This window comes from Toxorhynchites rutilus, chromosome 2 (genome assembly GCF_029784135.1).
Source record: "Toxorhynchites rutilus septentrionalis strain SRP chromosome 2, ASM2978413v1, whole genome shotgun sequence".
NCBI lineage: Eukaryota > Metazoa > Arthropoda > Insecta > Diptera > Culicidae > Toxorhynchites > Toxorhynchites rutilus.
Window position 1 is genome coordinate 324386455 of NC_073745.1, and position 23623 is coordinate 324410077.

At 38.9% G+C, this 23623-nt stretch overlaps 1 protein-coding gene and 1 non-coding gene across 11 annotated transcripts in view; one reads left to right on the plus strand and one right to left on the minus strand.

Moving 5' to 3' along the window:
* Nucleotides 1-23623, plus strand: part of LOC129771074 (kazrin) — a 346976-nt gene that overhangs the window by 47712 nt on the left and 275641 nt on the right. The window lies entirely within an intron of this gene.
* On the minus strand, nucleotides 20726-20844 carry LOC129772006 (5S ribosomal RNA). The gene has a single exon (XR_008742523.1). It is a non-coding gene; the product is annotated as a 5S ribosomal RNA (ribosomal RNA).

A 23623-nucleotide genomic window follows, 5' to 3' on the forward strand; every position in this document is an offset into this window, starting at 1 on the left:
GCTGTTTGACAACAAGGACGCAACCAGCCTGCGTGACGCCGGTCGGAAATATGGCTGCTCCCACGTATTGATCCATCGGACCCTCAAGATGGAAGGAATCGTCTACAGGAAGAAGACGAGGTCGCCGGAGTACACGGAGGTGCAGATTGAGACGGTTGAATCACAGTGTCGGTGGATGACCAAAAAATACCGCGGGACGTCGTTCTGGACGACGAAAGCTATTTTCCGCTGTCCAAAACGCATATTCCAGGAATTGATAATTACTACTTCAGCGACAAGTCATCCACACCGCCTGAAGTGGAATACAAGTTCAAGCACAAGTTTGAAAAAAGGTTATGTTGTACATCGCCATTTCCGACCGGGGCATTTCAAAGCCTTGGTTTAAGCCGAGCGGTCTGGCAATAAACCAACAATCTATAGAGAAGAGTGCGTCGATAAAATCCTGCTGCCGTTCCTGAACGAGCATCACGCGGATGGGAAGTACGTCTTCTGGCCGGACAAGGCGTCTTCCCATTACGCCAAGAAGACGCTGACGTATCTTGAGGAGAAAAAGATACCGTTCGTGCCGAAAGATCGTAACCCAACAAACTTGCCCCAGTGCCGCCCAATAGAGGATTTTTTTGGCTCACTCAGTGCCCTAGTGTATAAAAACAATTGGAGGGCCAAGGACACGGAGCAACTGACTACAAGAATCCGGAATTGTATCCGGAAAATGGACGTAAGAGCCGTACAACGTTCTTGTGAGAGCATCGCTACAAAGTTGCGTCGAACAGCAGACCACGGCCCTTACTCAAACATTCACTGACATTTTTTTGAAGAAAATACATTATGTTATTAGTAAAAAATACTGAAATCGATGAAAAAAATTTTTTTTTTATATGTGATTGAAAAAATTCTCATTTTTTATTTAACCCCCGTTAAACAGATTTTCCAGGGTTACTCACCTACAATATCGTCTGATCAGCTGCCCCTTTATGAAATTTGCACCTATGAGATGCTGTTTATTTTTATTTGATCTTGCGAGAACAAATCTTCCTGGGTATTTACATGAAAAGTTAATCCACAAGCTGACCATTTCGCAATTTGTTTCCTTATTTCAATGCACGCACTGAACTTAGTATTTATCATGAACACTGCGTTTTTTCGCATTTGACACCCAGACTCAGTCATAGGTGATTATATACTTGCTCCACTTATGCCATTATAACACATTTCTTAACCACTACCTTTCGTTAGATTTCCCTACGCTGCGCATACAACAACAATATGTGCATGTGATGGAAAAATACACAAGCACTCACTATCAGACGACATAAAAATCGATTCGGTACCTCCACCATGAATCTGTAGTTGCGAACAAACTTGCATCGTTGTGTGCGTTATCATCCATACACAATACTCCATTCCTTCGAACTTCCGAAATCATCTTGTTCTTGAACGTTGTGCCGAGTAAAACCGCTGTGCGTGAAATCAGAACTAGGAGAGACTGTTGACCGCTCGCTAGCTGGAGTGAGACTGAGAATTAGAAATCATGATCATGAACGGTTTATTTATATTTAATTAGCTGACCCAGCAAACTTCGTCCCGCCCAAAAATTATTTTTCGTCATCACATCCACGTTTTATTACTAAGCGCTGTTCACGGATCCTATCGCAGAATTGCTCATTTATTGAAAAAAAATACCTTTAAAATTACATTTTACTATAAAATTCCTAGTGCTTCTACCAAAACTCGTCATCATAATATCAGATTATTTTCAGACACAACTATCGTTCAAGAATTTCCAACCACATGTTTCTCCGTTACATGTAATAAATGTTTGATACAGAAAATATGATAGAATAAAGACAGTCCTAAATCGGACAATTCGATATACAAGTGCGTTTTAACACATTAAATTCCATTTCCATTTTCGAACGAAGATCAATTTCGTTGACGCAAACATGAAATGGACTTGGCTTGTGAATATGTAATTGTAGAACATATGCGAATTAAATTTTCCGAATTTCCCCATTTTCCTCCAGAGTTTTCCGAAAATTTTGAATTGTAATGTTTGAGTGGAATATGTTTGGTTGAAATATGTGTATTATTTTTAAGGAACCCCCTCTCCATTCCAGAGGAGGGAGGGGTGTCATACCATCGTAGAAAAATTTCTCGTACATAAAATTCGATTCTCGAGCAATGGCCCACACCCCCTTAGGGAGGTGCAGGAGTGCCAAAACCATCGTAGAAATATTAATTGCCTCCTAAAACCTCCATATTAAGGGAATGCTCTAACGCCGAAAAATGGCAACTGTGTGGTGTGCTAATTATAGATACGATAAACATGTGACATGTACACGATTAAAATTCGGCTCTGTTACTGCTAAAATGCTGATGAGCCTAAAAAAACAAAAGGGATAAAAAAAATTAAACCTCCATATACCAAATTTGGTTGATTAGTTCTTGAGTTATGCAGAAATTTGTGTTCCATTCTTATGAGAGGGGTGATGAGTGTCTATTCACCATAGAAATGTTTCGTGTCCCCTAAAATCTCCACATGCCAATTTTGGCTCCATTTGCCTGATTAGTTTTCGAGTTATGCAGAAATTTGTGTTTCATTTGTATGACAGCCGTCCCATTAAAGAGAGAGGAGGAGTGTCGAACCACCATAAAAACGTTTATCGATCTCTAAAACCTGTACATGCCAAGTTTGATTCCATTTGCTTGATTAGTTCTCGAGTAATTCAGACATAATACCACAAAAAAAATCTAGAATTGAATATAAGTAACCCGCGTAAACTCGAATGTCGCGATACTTTTTGAACAGACCTCGCATATACTGGTAAACATCATTTCGAAGCTCCGTTGAAAATGCGTATTGGACAACTTAGCTGTAAGTGGAAAGATGTCAGAGGAGCCTTTTTCGTCTTAATTACAACACAAGCCGTTTGGATGATGTGGGAAACGTTTCTATGAGATTTGTTCAAGAATCAGTCCGTGATCCTTATGCTTATCCTTTCTCACATCTGAAAAATTTGAACAAAGTACCCAAGTCAAGGCTCCATCTAACTCGCAATCGAGAAAATGGAATTCTGTTAAATTGAATCATCGCCGATCCATTTACTCTTAATCGCATAATTTTCGCTCGCGCTGTCACAACCCACGTTAAAACACTTTTCTTTCCCTTCCAGTGGGTCTCGGAGATGGTTCCAGCTGCTGAAACCAGTAGAGCCTATTGAGACGCGCAGGTGTGTCAATGTGATTAAGGAGGCCTTGTGAGTGATGAAAAACCGTTCATCTTGATAGATTATAACGGGCAGAGAGATCAAATGGGGAACCATTTCATTTTTTCTCCGTTACGCCATAAATGTATCACCAGGTGCGAAGTCCGCACCAGAGGCTGAACCTAATTTGGGAACGCAAATTGCGTTCTAGAAACCTTCCCAGACGGAAAGCTAAATTGGAAATATCTAAAGTTCATCATCTGCGCCCATATTTGAATCACTCTTCGAATTTTAATTTCCAACGGTTCATGCTGTTGAAATAAATCGGCTCCATCAAACAAAAAATGTGCCTGCCGAAACCATCGCTATTCAGCCACCCACCCACCAGATGGATGCTAACAAAAAACGCGAATTCAATGCATCTCCAGCTGCCTGTATTTTTTCCCCCTTTTCCACTCGCACAAAGCTTTTCCAACCGAGTGAAGTGTTTGTAGAAGCTGTTTGTGTGTGCGAAGCTTTTGGAGCTTTCAGCTGGTTCTCGAGAATCCAACCGAACCTTCGCTACCGGCGACGGCAGCGCGAACCGTCATAATACGATGATATGATTACTCTGATGGAAAAATGAAAATGTCTAGAGTTATGGCCGTTGGGTTCCATCGCCATCTTGTGGATTCCATTTTACGCGCGGCGGTAGAGTCGTACTTCCGTGCCATATAGATGACAGCCGGATGCACGAGCCTTCAATTGAATTAGATGCTTCTGGAAAACGTTACACTCGATCTGACACATGCAGCATCCAACGCCGGAGCGGTTATTGTTGCCGTTATGCGGCTTCCATTACGAACACTGAAGACGAAAAAAAGAACGAGCAACAAAACATACACTACTTGTGAATGCAACACTCAGTTCGAACTGATGGGAATTTATGAGATGCTCTGCGGAAGCACAGCCTGATCAATGTTTCATCCGTTCGTCCTTTTGGGTAGGGGGAGAAAAACAACAACAGATACATTTGTCCGTGCGCGCTCTGTTGAGCACTATTTCAGCTGCATCGGGGAGACGCACTGCCGTCCGACGGTAGCATCCCCAATAAATCTTCACTTCGTTCTTCGTCCTGCGTGTGACCGCCGGAGGACACCGATGGTCCCCGGCTGCTTGCTTGCCTAGCATATTTTACCTAATGAATGAAAAACACAACCGGTCAGCAAATTGGAAACGGGTCATTCATTTGTGTGCCACCTGAGGAGGATGAGGACCAAGAAAGGTGGAAAACCACCCACTGTTCGGCAGTCTTCCCTAATGCTCCCCAGAAGTGACGGTGTGAAACTTACCGGGAACTTTCGGAATTGGCAAAAACTACGAAAAATCTTTAGTGAACTGCGTTACCTACCCTGACAGATTTATGAAGCCAGAAGGGAAGTTTGAGAAATTGTGGAAAGTGGGGAGGCATAATTGAGAAGAATGGAGAAAAACTGAATGATGATGATGCGAGCTGCATCTGGACGAGACTGGCGGAGCATTTTCTTACTAACGAGAATCTGTACCATTTCCTATTTGGCTGAGAGTGGCTTTATGCAGCAAATCGAGAGTAATCACTTTTTGTAATGGAATTAAGACGAAGTTGTTAGGAATGGAATCAGTGCTTGTGTCAGCAGGTCAATAGATGTGAACGAAATACGTTTCTGAAGCTATTGGTACCGGGAAGTTTCCAGGAAAGAAACAATTTGGTCACGTTTTTCCTTGATAACTTTAACAATTCTATCGAGAAACTCACAAAAACATACATAATCACGTTTCGCTCATTTTCACGGTTTTTCTCTATGCTGAAATTACACTGTCATCCTTGTCTTCGTAATGAAGTCATTCATTATACTGTGCTGGAAGTAGAGCTTACTGTGACAGTTAATTTGATTGCATTGTTCTAGTTCCGAATACAATCTGTTCAACTTATCTCAATATATTCCAATTACTTGAAGATCACTTTGAATTTCTCTAAAATCACAAATTTTCATTTTTTCATAATTACTCACCATCTTGGACTACTAATTCCAATTCAAATTTCAGACATCACGATTCTCAAAATTGAAATTTTGTTTTCTAATCAGGTTTTTGATCCCAGCTTTTTTTTACATATCAAAGCGAGATTCAAGATCCAAACACAAAAACCCGAACTCGAATTGATATTGTGGTTTCGGATTTCAAATTTGAATTCCACATATAAAAATGAACTGCAGATTGAGGCGCCCGATGTCGGAATCGATGTTCAAATTTCATATTTAGCGAATTTGTTGGGTCCTAATTAGAAATACCAAATTATGCATGTTTATATTATTCTCTGTTTCAGATTCAGATTTTTTTTCATTTGGGTTTAGGTCTTTTTAATTAATTAATTTTCAATAAAATGCTTAATTAAAGTTTTCAAAGTCTAGAATTCAGGTTCATCATTCGAATTTGAAACTCCGTAATCTGTAATTTAAATTCCTTTTTTCATATTCTAAATCTAGGTCTCAATTAAAATTAGAGATGCGTTTGAAATATTTTAATTTTTCGTTACTTTTTTCATCTTAATTTCATAGAAGGCTTAGAAATCAAAGACTTTGTCCTACGTCAAAATCCTGAAACGATGTGACAGATAAGTGATATTGTACAAATTTGACAATGCAAAAATCATTTATCTACATTACGTGCTTGCACACACACGCTTCCACATTACATTGTTAACATAGGACTTCAAAATTACTGCCGGCGAGAACACACATTATCGTAATTTAAGATTGCATTCTTTAGTACAAATATTTGGTGTCACTGACAGAGTACATCGAATAGATGCTTACACTGAGAAGCGTGAACGATTCGCAAAAGAATAGAAATCCATTTGAACAAATTAACAAATTAAGTTTCACGGATCAAAATGTGCTGTTGATTGTTCGCTGTCTAGAGCGAAATTGAAATACTAAACTAAATATCCAGTTTCTCGGTTTGTCTTAGCAATATCATATCTCCAACTATCCCTAAAATGTCAATTTTCCGAAGAAATAATCTACAAATTATACTACGCAGCATGTTTCCCAGAACGGTAACCAAAAATTCGTATCGTATCGAATCGATAGTGTGGTGACAGCGGTGGCGGCTGCACTCCGACGCCACCGGAAAATGCTCAAAAAATAAGAAAATCAAATGAAAGTCTCCAATAAGTCCGATCACACCCTTAAATTCACACAATCCCTTTCCTGCAAAGAAAATGGTAGCTTATATCTATGATACAACCGCAAGGTTGACGTAAGACTACCTCAGTTTAGCAATCATTTATTTGTATTGATTAAAATTTTGATTCAATGAAACAATTTCCGAATTCAATTGAATTCAATATATTTGCTTTGTGAGTAAAAAGATTGTATAATGTCATGTAAGGTCAATTCATGCAATAGATTATGTTCTTCGTAACAAGTAAATTTACTGCCAGTCATTTTACGTTTGGTATGATGACATCTTGGTTTAGATGGCTGTGTTAGGCAAACACATTTCAGTCAGAACAAAAATGACCCCGATTTGCATGTATTTGCAATGCCGATTTCCCCAGACACCTTGGTTCAGAAGTCTTTATTAGGTAAACACATTTCAGTCGGAACAAAAATACCCCTGACCTGCATGAATATGCAATGCCAATTTCTTCAGACACCTTGGTTCTGAAGTCTGTGTTGGGGGAAACACATTTCAGCCGGAACAAAAATGCCCCCGACCTAAATGTATTTGCAACGCCAATTTCCCCACGCTCCATGGATTTGAAGTCTGTGTTAGGGAAACACATTTCAGTCGGAACAAAAATAATGTAAAACCTGTTTTTGTGCGTTTTTTGTGCGGTTTTTTTTTTGTGCGGCGTATGAAAAGAAGCATATTTGACGAAGTTATCGTCCATTTAGTTTTTCGATGGTTTATATGCATTTCAGTGCGAAAAAAAGTATATTTGCGTCTCAATTATCCACTTCTGAAATCATTACCCTCCTCTCATCAAATGCCCTATGTTTTTCTATGTTTTTGCATGATTTCTAACAGCAACACGTTTCGACATGCAACTAAAAGCACAAAACAGCCACGCGCAACCGAAGAGGCAAAGTCTCCCTTCGCAAAGCAGGGAAGCAAAAAGAAATTGAACGGTGAATGGCGTGAATTTGAGTTATTTTCTTGGGAGGAACTTTTTTTATGCGGTTCCTATCTTCCGCACAAAAAAAGTTTTTTTCAAAATGTGTACCGAACACGATTTTCTAAAGCTACTGGTGAAGTTTCGCACGATTTCTTTTTATGCGACTTTTTTGTGCGATCCCTTTCCCCCGCACAAAAACGGGTTGCCTTTACCTCCGACTTTCATATATTTTCAATGCCGATTTCTCTAACGCTGCTTGGTTTTGAAGTCTGTGTTAGGGAACACATTTCGGTGCGAACAAAACCGTAAATCGGGCCAATCAAAACGAGATAGTTGAGGCGTTTAGATTTTTGACTTCATCAAAATTGGAGAAGTGCTGGTCAACCAGGCCACGTTGCATCGATCGAAAAAGGTAGTAATCGGACAGAGTAATGTCTGGAGAATACGGCGGGTGGAATAGGACCTCCCATTTAAGCGTTTCCAAGTATGTTTTGACCGGTTTCGCGACATGCGGCCAAAGCATTGTCCTGCTGCAAAATAACTTTATCGTGTCTTTGCTCGTATTGTGGCCGTTTTTCCTCCAGTGCACGACTCAAACGCATCAATCGTCGTCGGTAGAGGTCCCCCGTAATGGTTTCATTCGGTTTTAGCAGCTCATAGTACACCAAACCCAGCTGGTCCCACCAAATAGACAGCATAACCTTCTGGCCGTGAATATTCCGCGCGGCCGTCGATATTGATGCTTGGCCGGGGTATCCATACGTTGCCCGACGTTTAGAATTATCGTAATGGACCCACTTTTCATCGCCAGTAATGATTCGATGCAAAAAAAACCTTTCTTTTATGCCGTTGGAGCAGTTGTTCGCACGTGAAAAAACGGCATTCGACGTCCTATCTTTCGGATCATTCCCGTTGCTTTTAAACGAACGGATATGGTTTGCTGATCTACTCCAAGTGTATATGCATGTTCTTGTTGCGTTTGTGACGGATCTTGATCGAGTAAAGCCTCAATTCTTCATTTTCAAACTTTTTTGGCGGTCCGGAACGTTCTTCGTCTTCCATGTCAAAATTACCACTTTTAAACCGTGCAAATCACGTCTGACACGTTCGCTCAGTTGGATCATAGTCATCATAAACTTCCACCAAATGCGATGACTTTCCGCAGCTTTTTTCTTCACATTGAAGTAATGAAGTTACACTCCCCGCAAAAACACTCTCGTTGGTACGAAACACGACATATTCGAAGTATGTAGTGTACGCTTCAACTCTTTGACATATACTGAAAAAGACGCGCAATGATTTGGTTCATAAATAATTTTATAACTCTGTTTTCACCAAAGTGATTTGTTCGATCCACTACACCATATCAAACATTTCGTATTCTTCACTATCAAATCCACTTTCAATGGCACTCATCGGTACCGAATTATCATCGATACCTCGATTTTCGCTAAATGCTTTGCTCGCTCCGGCTGCAGAAAAAATGGAATAGGGAGAGAAGTGCATAGTGTTTAGGCAAGCGAGCGAGACCATCTTCCCGTCACTTTCCGATCACAACTAAATGGGTTTCCTTCGTTCCTTGTTTGGTTTAGAGACTTAAAACTTTTGCAGTCCATTCGTCTTTTGCCCTGAAAAGGACCCCTGTGGAGAGAAAACTACTCCATTACTCCTCCTTCATCTGTCTTAAGAAAGACAATTCATTCCCGCTCGACGCTCGCCGGCAACGATGTTGCACCGATGACCACCAAACGAGAAGTGAACATGGATTTCCGAGCGGGTGCCAGCTTATATCGTTTTCGAAACTTTGAACTTACACCCCGGTATAGAAATGAAAGACGTAGTCCTACTTCAAAAAGTGCTTTGGAATCGTAATTTGTGCTGGAGTTGGAAACCTGGTGCGAATTCACGGAATCTTGACAGCAGATGTCTACATTGATATCCTTAAGAACAACCTGGAGGAATCGCTCGCACTAAATATTGATGCTTTTAAGGGAGTATTCTAGTCTAGAAATTTAAAAAAAACAATCATTTTTTTCCTTCATATTTCTTTAGTTTAGGCATTCGAAAATATACTCTAGAAAGGACCTATCGAAAATCCTATTATTTACCTAGTTAGAGCTTTTTTAGTGATGTGGTATCTAACCTGTTACGGCCATAACAATGAACTTCAAATGCGTTTTTCTCGAAACTAGTTTTTTTAAACTGGCGTACACGATATCTCAAGTTCTACTGAACCGATTAATGTTGAAATTATATGGATACAATCTGCAGGCAACTCTCTATCGCATGAACCTCTAAAAATAATATTTTGAAATTTTGCCATTTTTAAAAAATCGTAAAACGTAAGAAAAAACGTTTTATGCCACATTTTGTTTTTTAAACGGCCGTCATTTTGCCAAAAAACATGTTTGTCCGAGGTTCGTGCGATAGCGACATCTTTACTGATTCAGAATCTTTTCGATTTTTTTGTTTCAGATAACCATAAGGGCTGGAATCGTGTACGCCATGGCACAACTTTTATTTTGAACCCTCTCACTTCATCAGCTCTTAAGTATTAAAGTATTTTTTCTCCGTTCAATTTTTGTTTTATTTTACGGACCTCGAAAAAACGTCCGAAATTCGTGTCTCTACACTAAAATACCCCCTGAACTCTTTTTTCTTTTATTATGTGATTTGTTATTTCTCGAGCTCAGGCTTTGCTTGCCATTGAAATAAAATGTTTGGCCTATGTTTTATAAATTGAATCCAGCTAGATATGTTGCTTGCTTGCATCTTTATTTTCAAGAGGCTTTAAACTTTGCAGTTTACTCGCCTCTGAATGAAAAATGTTGTTTTTTATAATATAACTAGTTGACCCGTCAAACTTTGTCTCGATCCCTCAAACCTCGATATGCTAAGTTTGATTCCATTTGTTTGGTTAGTTCTCGAGCACCCTCCCCCCCTCTTTGGTTAGTTCTTGTTCAGCACCCTCCCCCCCTCTTTAGAAAGTGGAAATGAGTGTCAAACCACCATAAAACATTTATTGCACTTCAAAACCTTCACATGCCAAATTTGGTTCCGTTTGCTTGATCAGCTCTTGAATTATGCAGAAATGCACGCTTCATTAGTATGGAAGTACCTCCCCTCCTCACTCAGAGAAAGAGGAGGAGTGTCTGTTTACAACAACGAAACGTTTCTTGTCCCCTAAAACCTTCGCATGCCAAATTTGGCTCCATTTGCTTGATTAGTTTTAGAGTTATGCAGAAATTTGTCTCTTATTTGCATGACAGCTCCCCCTTAGAGAGAGGGGTAAAGTGTCTAACCACTGTAAAAACATTTATTGCACCCTTAAACCTCCACATGTCAAATTTCGTTTCATTTGTTTGAATAATTCTCGAGTAATGTAGAAATTTGTGTTTCATTTGTATATACAATGTAAACAACACTTTGTTTATATCGCTTCAAAGTCGATTGCCACAACACCACACAGCTCTACATGTCATAACATGAAGAAATAAGAGGTTACTCAAAGGTTCCGAGTGAATTCAATATTATTTTTTGGGGGTGGCCTTGTATTTTTTACAACGCATATTTGCACAAATTAATGAAGTCATGTAAGGGCGCCAACAAAATCTACCAAAAATGGCAAAACTTATTGATTACTTAATAGATGGGTTTTTTAATGCCTATCATTGTACACTCTGTCTAATTTCTAGAGAAGCAGTTGGATTTTTCCTGCCATCTGTCACGTGAGACGGAATTGATTAAAAATTTATAACTAAACGTATTTGTATTGGTGACAACATGTAATGTATGAGTGCGAGCGCGCAGTGTGAACATATTTTCGCTTTTCTACAGTGTCAATTCTGGACAATGCCACCTATATGTTGTGTCGTTTTAGGATTGATTGAAACGTTTGGAAGTGAAGACACTACCCAGACGATTCGTTGAACCGTCCGGCTATCGGTCTTTCGACGACGGCCTCTTCCGGATCTGTCAGCGAGCGAACCGTAAGCTTTGTGCTTTTGCACAATTTCACGGACTGCTTCCCGGCTTATCCCGAACTTCTCTGCAATAATATTGAACTAATAATTATTGAACATCCAAGTGGTTTAGCAGTTTTCAACATCACATATCCAACTCTCCCAAAAATATCGTATTCCTAAGAAATAATCCACTAATTATTCTGTACAGCATCTTTCGCAGAAAGGCAAAAAACGCTTCACTCCGACGCCACTATTAACCCGGAAACTATGCTTGAACTAACGAAAATTGAATAATCGATCGTAAAAAGTCAGCGATAAGTCCGATCGCACCCCTGAATTCACACAAGCTGTATCCTGTCAAAATGTTATTAAAATCAATTCGCTTTTTATTATTGGATATATATATATATATAAAAATGTATTTCAGTCTGTCTGTCTGTCTGTCCCCCTCTCTAAGGGGGGGCTGCCATACAAATGAAACACAAATTTCTACATTACACGAGAATTAATCAAACAAATGCAACCAAATTAGGCATCTGGAGGTTTTAGGATGCAATACATGTTTCTATGGTGGTTAGACACTCCAACCACCTCTCTAAGGGGGGGGGGGGATCGTGGGCTCCCATACCAATGAAACAAAAGTTTCTGCATTACTCTAGAATTAATCAAGTAAATGAAACTAAATTTGGCATGTGGAGATTTCAGGGTTAGACACTCCTCCCCCCTCTCTTAGCAATACAAATGAAACACAAATGTCTTTATTACTCGAGAATTAATCAAGCAAATGCAATCAAATTAAGCATCTGGAGGTTTTAGGATGCAATAAATGTTTCTATGGTGGTTCGACACTTCTCCCCCTCTCTTGGGGTGTGCTGTCTTATAAATGAAAAACCAAATTTCTGCATAACTCGAAAACTATCAAGCAAATAGAGCCAAATTTGGCATGTGAAGATTTTAGGGGGCACGAAACGTTTCTATGGTGAATAGACACTCCTCCCCCTCTCTAAGGGGAGAAGAGGGGAGGGGTCTGTCCTTATTCTATCATATTTTCTGTATCAAACATTTATTCCATGTAACGGAGAAACATGTAATTTGCAAGTGGTTGAAAAATCTTGAACGAGAATTGTGTCTTAAAATAATCTGATATTATAATGAAGAGTTTTGGTAGAAATACTAGGAATTTGATAGTAAAAGGTAAATTCAACGGGGTCGATTAGAAGATCAATCAATGAACAGTTCTGCGATTGGACTCATGAACTTGCGCTTAGTAAGAAAACGTGAATGTTTGAAAGTAATGATAACAAAAAACAAATTTTGGGCGGGACGAAGTTTGCCGGGTTAGCTAGTTACTTATATTAATTGAAAAACTCTTCAATAGAAAATTTAATAGGAACTATGGATGATGTTACAGTTGAGAATAATTGGCTAATGATTCATCCGTGCGTTCGCAAGAGCATTATACAAGCAGTTTGCTTCCTCCTAGCAGGGCAACTGAGAGATCTGGGTACATCATTTTTCATTATAAATACCACTGCAGATGCAGAATACAGAAAACCTAGACTTACTTCGTAAAATAATAGTATTCAAAAAAGTTCATCATTTCATGCAACTTTGGTCACTGTCATAAGACTTGTCAAGTATAATGGAACTAATGTAAATTGTGCAAACTTCACAAATGGGGTTAGATGGTTTCAAAACCATTTTGTTATATCTGTTTTACGTTCATCAACAAAAATAATGGATTTAAAAATCTTCGGTTCGACAACAAAAATTGGGATACTTCTGCCGATTCTGGAGAAAATATATGGGAGCGGAAGGTATGTGCAGCGAATCAATTATTATAAAAAAAACAACATGCTTTGAAGTCGTTTGGCATTTTTGACCCGTTATTATGGTGCGTTTTGGACATGCCTATGGGCATCTTACCTCGCCTATTTCAGAATGTGCTGGTTATTTTTGTTTGTTTTTCGCTGATGTCACATTAAAGCACAGACTACGTAATAAGATTTAGCTCTATTGTAGCACTAATTCAGCATCTCTAATCTGAATATCAGCTTTTTATGCTTGTAAGCCTTATATCAACATTATTAATGCGCAAAGACACTAATGAAAATGAGTATAAACACAAACGCATTCAGAGGTACCATATAATGCATACGAGCAGTGTTGTCACACGTACAGATTCATCTGGAAAGGTGCAGATTTTTTCGTTATTAATTCCATGCCCTGAAGGTGACATTACTCCGTAAGCAAATTATGGACAAAAATTTGATGCCTAAAAAGAATTGGAGGCTCGCTCGCCCTTTCGGCGCTTCGGTGCCTTGTTTGTATCGTTCTCATTACTCGGCAATTGTCGAGTGATTTTTTCTGGATATAATCAGAACAAAAATTTGCTTTGAAATCGGCTCAGCAACGATACTATGAACGCTATTTTTAGATCAAAAGATTTCATTAAACATCGTGGCGGCACCTCGAAAATTTTAATAAATGGTAGTATGCAATCTAGATTCAGAAAAAAATATGAATAAGCAGCATCATCAAACACACGAATGGCTTGAAAATGTAAATGTAGCATTTGTAGTAAATAAAAGAGCATTTTTTCATGCCAATAACATAGATTTTTCTCTACAACGAATATTTTCGATGGTACAGATTTCTGGAAAAAAAAAGTACAGACGAGAAAGATTTTTTACCCCTCTGGTTAGATGAAAATGTGGCAACACTGCTTACAAGCATTAGGACAAAATAATTTATATCTTGGGCCTTGAAACATCGAATTACTATTGAAGTGATAGTGACAGGACATCAATATTGTGGTTATTTTCAAACCCGCTTATACATGATCTTTTGATGATTCGATGATTCGATGATGATTCGAGCGGAAATTGAAATAGAAAAGAATGTTATCTGCTCGCCAGCTGGATTGAGACCGTGATTTTCAATCACGAACGAGTTATTTATACTCAGTTGAAAGCAGGCGGAGCTTACATAGCAATATTTCCTCTCTCCACATTGTCCGCAGAACGAACGTTGCATCCGATTTGCAATGGAGTATAATTATTGTACCTGACATATTGTATATTATTGATAGCACGGGTAGGTAGTCACACAAATGGGTAGAAAACAGGAAGTGGGTTATATCTATGGTATAACCGCAAGGGTGACGTAGGACTATCGTTGATTAAGAGATCATCTGTTTGAAGTTGAATCTAAATCCATTCTGAATGAATGAATAAATGAATATTTGGGGGACTTCGAAAACGAGAGCGTTACGTTGGAGGCACAAGTTTTTATGCATCCAATATAGGATACGAAAAACCTTGTTCTGAAGAATTGTCTTCAGAAGCTTTCCTGCTAACTGCACTTGATTGACAAATCACAAAACCAAATGTATGTGGTTGCAGTATTATATGGATAGAAAACATTAAAATAAACTCGCCTGAATGTAATTTTCAATTCCAAGGGGAACTGGCAGATTATTTTCCAGCAACGATTAGATATTTCCACATTTCCTCGATACTGGAAGCCCACCAGTAGTTAATACTAACTCGATAACCACCTGTTAATAGCACTTGATTGAAACATATTTGGTCACAGTGTAACATGGATAGAAAACATTCAATTAAACTCTTTCACATGAATATATTTTGAAAATTCCCAAAGGAACTGGCAGATTATTTTCCAGCAATGATTAGATCTTTCCGGAACTTTCTCGATGCTGAATGGCATCCTAACGGAAAGAGTTCTACGCGTGTATGTGTCGAACCTTCACCGTCCACCTCCTCCAGCACGTTAGGCAACGATGTTGTCTTGTCGATGTCCTCACGAAAAATGAATGTGTCTCACCACCAGAATATCGCTTAAGTATGCTTTTTGTGTGTGATTGAATCGAGAGAAGGTGTGGTTTACGATGGCAATTTGGAAGGCAAACTAGAGGGGAATGAACTCTCTGAGCTCGGAACTTTCGGCGACTGAGCAATAATCGATTGCGGGCGCATACAATATTGGATACGGAAATATCCTACTGATGGGGAAGAATAATCTTCTGAAGCTATCCTGTTAATTGCGATTGATTGAAAAACCACAAAACCAAATGTATTTGGTCACAGTGTTACATGGATAGAAAACATTCAATTAAACTCTTTCACATGAATATATTTTGAAAATTCCCAAAGGAACTGGCAGATTATTTTCAGTAACGATTAGATATTTCCACATTTTCCTCGATACTGGAAGCCCACCAGTGGTTAATGCCAACTCGATAACCACCTGTTAATAGCCGCGCGTGTATGTGTGTGTAGCGATGTCTTCCCAGGGAACCGTTTGTGGCATCACTCTCCTCCTGATAGATTCCCTTCTGGCCTAGGGTGCACAAACAGGCTCTTGGTGACACCGTTCATCCGCGCTTTCATGATAAATAAAGAGCTTCACCGCAACAGCGACAACATGCTCCAATCGCTGTTCAATTAGAACTGAGTGGATTTCCGAGCGCCGCTCGCTTATATACCGATTGGTGATTTCAATAGCCTGTTTTGAAAGCAATTTTAAGACTATTGAAACAAGTTTTTGGATCAAAAAGTAACAAGTATAGAACGCGTAGACATTTTATCTTTCGAATGAAGTGTTTATCATACCATTTCGTTCAGTTGTTTAGGAGCTATTAACGCTCAAAATCTCGGTCTCCGGCGTAACGCTTTCGTTTTCGATACTTTGATTTTACACCCCGGTATAGAAATGAAAGACGTAGTCCTACGTCAAAATATGAATAAAAAAATTCCATAAAACGAAGCGGATATGTCCTGAGCACGTACACACGTTAAAAAATTCCTATTCATTTGAATAAAACGGCAGCCAGGTATCATGTGTTCGAAGCAAATATAAAAAATAAATCGGATAAATCTGAAGAATCGAGCACATAATATATGTGAAGGACCTACGGAAGCCTACGAATACTTAAAAAATGCCTGTAGAAGGGAAGACCTAAGTCATAATGCCGATGACTTTCTTGGGTTGAGATCGGTTCAAAGATTTTGGATGACGATAGCCATAATACTTTAGTTGATGTCGTTGATAAGGAAAAACTTAGAGTGAAGGTCAAAAAACTTCCTGATCCGAAACTTTTACAAGCTTTTCACGACTCATTTCGGTTGTTACAGGAAGATTTTTCATCGGGAATAATAATTCACAAATAAATGTGATACAAAAATGCTAGACATTTTTATATCAATGACTCCACTGAATGTGGATTATAAAATTTTAATGAAAATCATAGCAAATAGATTTTTGAAAGGAAAGAAACTATATCTTAATCCATTATTAAGAGTTTTGTATACATAAATGGAATTCTTATCGTAAGTTATTTACGATAAGTAAATTACAAAAAATGTCAAAACAAAACGTCAATCCAACACGCACACAAATTTACAAACAAACATGAAAAATACACACATGTTCGCATGAGAATTTGTTTCAACCACCCCGCAATCGAAACATTCAAACAAACATACGAACATATGTATATGGCCATGTTGCAGCTTTAAAGGCCATCGATAAAAGAGTCAAATTCGAACGTTGGTTCTATTTTTCCCATATTTTTTACCTATACGCCAAACGCAGAAATGCGAGGGTGGTAAAATGACGATTCCAAACCCCGATTTGGTTTTTTTCCTCTATCCAATGTTTGACTCCGGGGTTAAGGTGAGCAACGACGCGGTGTTCAAGCTCAGTCGGGCAGTTGGGGCATGATAATAAAATAAAATCCATTTAGACACGGATCGGAATTCGAGACCGGTGTGTCGGTGCTTTTGTCCTTTTTCCTCCTCCTCTCCCTCACTTCACTTCAAACGCTATGCTATTTTTCCGGAGGGTGTGAGCTAAATTTCGGCTTGCGCTCGATTGCAAGCCATGAAATCGAGCTCGAAACCGGGCTCTTGGCAAACCCGTATGAATGTGAGCGTGTATGTGGGGCCGCGTATGTGTGCCTCTCGGTCTCTGAACGAGCCTTTGATTGAGATTGGAATATTGGAAATGCATGAGCCGGGGACGATTAGGACTGTGGCGTGATGTTCGCAGGAGTGTTTTATTCATGCGAGTTTCCGTCGGCGCGCTTGACACGATGTCGAGTTGAACGTTTTATCGGCAGCGCTCGAGAATAACACATTTATAATATGTTTCGAATAATGTGTGCACGACACATCAATGATACAATGATGCGATTATAATTATAACATTGGCTCGAATACAGGACGTGTCACTGGACTTTCTTTCATGTTAAGGGCACACACGATATTAATTCCAGTTCACATCTCATATCCTATCCGAACATTCGCTGTTGAGTGGATTGGAGCCATCCACAAATCCCAGTGAAGCATTCACAATCAGAGCATCGACTTGTTGTGACCTTTAATCAACTCAAAGCACAATTCCGCGCATCCCTGACAGACGGTCATCGAATGACGTATCAAGTTCCTTGTTCCGAAGGGAGCACTCGGGGCGATATTTGTCCGAGTTATAATTGCATGGTGATTCCTGGGGAATATTTCAATAGTACGCTTCGAGTCGAATCATTCATCAAATTGATATACCACATATCAGATTGCCTAGAGTGGAAGCCATGACCAGGGACTTGCACAGAGTGGCCAGCATAACAGAACTGACGTCATGTATTGTTTTCAACCGTAATGAATCAGCCTCTGCAACTCCCCAAAACATGGGACCAGAAGATGGGGGCATTGACCTTAGCCTCTTGTCCAACAATAACAATCGATTAGATGTTGAACATGTAATGCTATTCGAAACGATGTCCTGTGAGTTTCTAAAGGGGAACTGTAGGGTGGCAGCGAAAATGGTCATGTCAAATTTCAAAAACCGACCTTTTTTTTTCCCAAAATATATTTTTTATTAAGGCACATGTGGCGTTAGCCTGACGGGGCCGGTAGTCCAATATTTTGACAATTTTTGTTTTACAACTATGTTAGTAATATGTAACCGATTACTCGCGGTTGGCTCGAGGTTAGTATTACAAGTGTTCTCATAATTGGTATGTTGCAGTCTTCGATGCTCTGTACGTGTGCCCGACACGGGATACTGTGTATTGGGATGCAGCTCACCATTAATCAGCAACACCCCCCTAGTCTGTACCCCATATCTAGCGTGGTGCGTCTTTCTCGACTCGAGGAATCCAGGATAGAATGGTCACTAGCCGGCGCAATCATCAGCTCGTGTAGAGTTGTCATGAGCGGTACAACCTTTGGCTCTTGTTGAATGATCAGTGGACTGCACAACCTTCGGCCCGTGCATCTGTAAAGAGTGTGTGTATGTATTGCCGCGACTAAGTAAAAGTTTATCGATCGGATAGGAGGGATACGAAACGGGGACACAACGAAGAAAACATCATTAAACGTTGACATCGGCGTTTCTGAGGAACAGGTATAGATGAAGCAGAAGATCAGGATCCCGGCTACCTAAGATATCCCGGACGGGGATATCCGATTGTCTGCCTTGTGCTCTCAGTGCTCTAGAGAGCTGAGCGCGAGCAGCATGGAACCGGATACACGACCAGGCAACACGCTCGATGTCGTGGTAGCCATCGCCACAATCACAAAGATTGTTTGCTGCGAGCCCAATGCGATAGAGATGCGCGTTTAGGTTGTAGTGATTGGACATAAGCCGAGATATCACGCGAATGAAATCACGACCTACATTCAATCCCTTGAACCATGCACTCGTCGAGACCTTAGGGATAATCGTGTGTAACCAACGACCGAACTCATCTTCACTCCACATGCGCTGCCAACTTACGAGCGTATACTGACGAGGAATGTGGAAAAATTCATTATAAGCAATTTGCCTTTCAAAAAGTGTGCCTTCTAAAGCACCCACCTTAGCTAGCGAGTCCGCTTTCTCATTCCCCGGAATCGAGCTATGAGAGGGAACCCATACTAAGGTAATCTTGAATAATTTTTCGGCCAAAACACTCAATAGTTGTCTTATTCTTGTTAGGAAATAAGAAGAGCGTTTATCAACTTTCATTGAGCGGATTGCCTCTATTGAGCTGAGACTGTCTGAAAAAATAAAATAATGGTCGATGGGCAGTGTTTCAATGATCCCTAGAGCATAGTATATCGCACCCATTTCTGCGACATACACGGAACAAGGATCTTTGAGTTTGAAAGAGGCACTGTAATTTTCATTGAAGATGCCGAAGCCAGTGGACCCGTTTATGTATGAACCGTCAGTAAAGAACATTTTATCAGATCCAACTTTCCCATATTTTTCCGAAAATATCGACGGAATAACATTGGAGCGTAGGTGATCTGGGATTCCATGGATTTTTTATCGCATGGACAGATCAAAACTGATAGAGGAATTGCAAAAGTATGGGAAGGAAACTTGGTTGGAGATGCCTGGTGAAGGGTGCACGTCGTGGGTAAGGTACTCATGGTATAAAGACATAAAACTTGACTGAGGAGTCAGCTGGAGTAGATTTTCGAAGTTATCAATCACCAATGGATTCATGATCTTGCAACGGATGAGAAATCTGTAGGATAATTCTGTGAACCGAAGAGTAAGCGGGAGTATTCCTGCCAAGACTTCGAGACTCATCGTATGTGTCGAATGCAAACACCCCATGGCTATACGCAAGCAACGATATTGTATCCTCTCCAGCTTGAGAATATGAATCCTGGCAGCTGATCGGAAGCAAAAACTGCCATATTCTAACACTGACAATATCGTTGTTTTGTACAACTGAATGAGGTCTCCTGGATGGGCACCCCACCATGTTCCGGTTATTGTTTGGAGAAAATTGATTCTTTGCTGGCATTTCTGTTTCAAATTCGCAATGTGTCTCCCCCAGGTACATTTAGAATCAAAATATACACCCAGGTATTTGAAAAACATAGAGTGTTGGATCGTTTTGCTGGATAGGTGAAGCTGGAATTGGGCGGGTTCGTGCTTCCTAGAAAAAACGACCATTTCAGTTTTCTCCGTAGAGAATTCGATACCCAGCTTGAGGGCCCACGTGAACAGATTGTTCATGGTATCTTGCAACGACTTTTGCAGAGCGACGGGATTAGTACCCGTGATGGAAATAACTCCATCGTCTGCAAGTTGTCTCAGCGTGCAGTCTCTAGTTAGACAATCATCCATATCATTGACGTAAAAACTGTACAAGAGGGGGCTTAGGCAGGAGCCTTGCGGTAGGCCCATAAAACTGTAACGAGAAGATTTCGAGCTGCCATGAGAGAAATTCATGTGCTTTTCTGACAGTAAATTGTACAGGAAATTATTCAGAATTGGTGAAAGTCCACGATTATGAAGCTTCTCTGAGAGAATTTCCATGGAAACTAAATCAAATGCCCCTTTGATATCGAGAAAAACGGAAACCATTTGTTCTTTGCGAGCAAGAAAAATGCCAACGACACGCGACGTTCCCAAGCGGTCACTCATCTAAGTACTGATCGCGCCCGATGTTGCTTAACTTCGGTGATCGGACGAGAACCGGTGTTTTCAACATGGTATGATCGTTGACTACCGACCTTGTACATTTTGTTTATTGGCCCAAAAAAATGATTTTTTAATCCTCGAAAATCTTCCAAATCGAAATCGAAATTTTGTTTTCGATGCCAAATGTTTTAAAAATGCATAAAACGTCGAGATCTGGTTTTATCTCTAAAAAAAATTTTTGGCCGAAAATCGACTGGCCGGCTATGGAAGTAAAAAGTGCCCCCAAACCAAATCACCCGCTCTATGGAAAATATTGTTAAGGGTACTAAATAAGAAATTTTGACTATTTTTTTGAATCCCTATGAGGTTTAACAGGATATATGGTAGAAAACCGTACTTTTCAATGTTTTGCGCCATTCTCGATAGCTTCGAGATTAAAATTTGAAAAAAATACTGAAGGTGCATCGAGAAATATTATTAAAAAAAATTTCATCAAAATTTTAGGTACTAAAAATAAACTTGGAATACTGAAATTTTTTCTTTGGAAGATTTAGAGACGCACTACTACTATAATTCATTTTTAAATGTGTTTCTACGTCTTTTAATAAAAAATATATTTATTAAATTTTGATATTTTTTTAGAATTTTGAGACTTAGTACTGGTTTAATTTCATTTTAAATATGTTCGAATGTGATTTTCTTTTCTGAAAATATTCAATAAATTTAAAAAATCTATTTTGTTCATTTTCTAATATTTTGTTATTACCCTAAAATCTATAATTGTATTGCATCCATGTGTTCGTGAAAAGTGCCTCCAAATCTTATCAACTTTGAAAAATGTTGTATAGGATATCAAATTAGAAAAATTAAGTAATTTTTTACAATCTCTTTATGGTTCACTATAAGAGCTGTAGTCAAAAACGTAGTTTTTCTTTTTTCACGCCATACTCAATAGGCATGGAAATGAAAATTCTATACTATAGTGTATCACGACGAATTATAATTTTTTTTTATAAAAAATAAAATTTTTAAGATCAAAGTAATTTTTTTTTGTATTTCGAAATTGTGGTTTTTTTTTATTTTTGGATACATTGAACATAATTTTCATTTAAATGTAGGGGAAGTGGGGGCATAGTGGTCACCCTAAGGAATATGCCCATTTCCAGCGCCCACATACCGTTTCTCGAAGAATATTATAGTTCAACTCATTGTTCATCAAGATAGCAAACGGCTTTTACTATAAAAATTCAAAATAGTACACTTTTCATCATTAGAAAAAAAAGGTGAAATATCGAACTTTTTTTTTTGCTTGGAGGTTAAGCGGTCACCTAGGGGGGGCAAAGTGGTCACCCGCCCATATCAAGCTAAATGGGATAGATTTATGCGTTTTTTTCGTCCTAATTTGTTCAAATCATATTTGTTATAGTAGGTGCATGCATGAAATAAGCTTGGCATATTCACCTAGAGTCTCAATTTAAATTTTCTCTTGCATACAAAAGTGTAGTAAGAAACACATAACATTCCGCATAATGAGGCCACGGTTAAAGCCACAAAAGGATCTTCTTCAAGAGCAGAATGTGATGAGGTATATAAGCTTTAGTAAACAGAACATTTTAAGTTGTTATTCACCTTGCCCTTGCCCACTTTGCCCTCATACATGAAAATAGTGTCTATGCTAATTACTCAATGAGGTTAAACAAAATATCTGTTCACCTCTCCTAAAATATGTGAACAGTCGTCCAAACTGATGATTTGTCCAATATGTCAGATTGAATAAACTCAATTTCACGAGAAATTTCATGGATACCATGCGCACAGAACTACGGCCGAATGGCTATCGAGAGAGTAATTTCTGTTTTTATTTGTATTTTGACATGCGACAGCTCTACTGAAGTACAGGGTGACTCAAAAGTCATTAAATTCTTCAAACATAATGTGACTATCAATACGACATCTACAGTCAATAGTTATACTACCAAACAAGCAGGTGACCACTTTTGCCCCCCATGACCAATTTGTCCCCACTACCCCTAACAGTTTTTGTTATGATTTTTTTTTTCTCAGAATTCTAGAGTGTTTTGCGGTACTATTTTGAATTATTTGAAATTTTGGAATTATTAAATTAAGTTTTGAGATACAGTAGTGCTGTGTCCGTACTTGTTTTTCTATATTCAAGATTTTTTCATAATGAATCAAGTATTGAACGTCCTATTTCAAGAAAATTCTTGAATACATATAAAAAATGGGTTTTGTGTTGGAAAAGGTATATTGATTCAGAAGAGACATATTTTGAAAGTGATAGTATAAATTTAGATGATACATAAGGTATTTTCTTTAAAAATACAAATTCCCGGTATAAATTTGACACAATGTATTGCATATTTAGTGAACATAGAGTTGTGAAACCAATACTCGAAACATAGAATATTACCAATTGTGATAGTAGAGCGGAGAAAATTATGTGACAATAAACATTTAAAATAGCAAATGTCATATAACACCTAAACACGGACGAATATAACAAAATTTGTAAAAAAAAAATTATAGGAGCTTGTGTCCAAGATACGACCGCATTGTTGACGTAGAACTAAGCTGTTATTTTTTATAAGTCACTTGTTTATACCTTCGGATATTATTCTATAGTGCTGTGAAATTTTAGAAACAACTGCTTAGTAGAATAATCTCTGAAATGTTTTTTCATTGTAGAATTAGTTGACGATAATTGATTGATGATTCATTCTTGCCCTCGCAGAACAATACACTAGCTGATCATATGTCGCAATTAATTTCATGTCAATGTATTGAAAATTTACGTTGAACGCTATTCCGGTGGCCTTTTTCGCAAATGACAAACTCGGCTACAG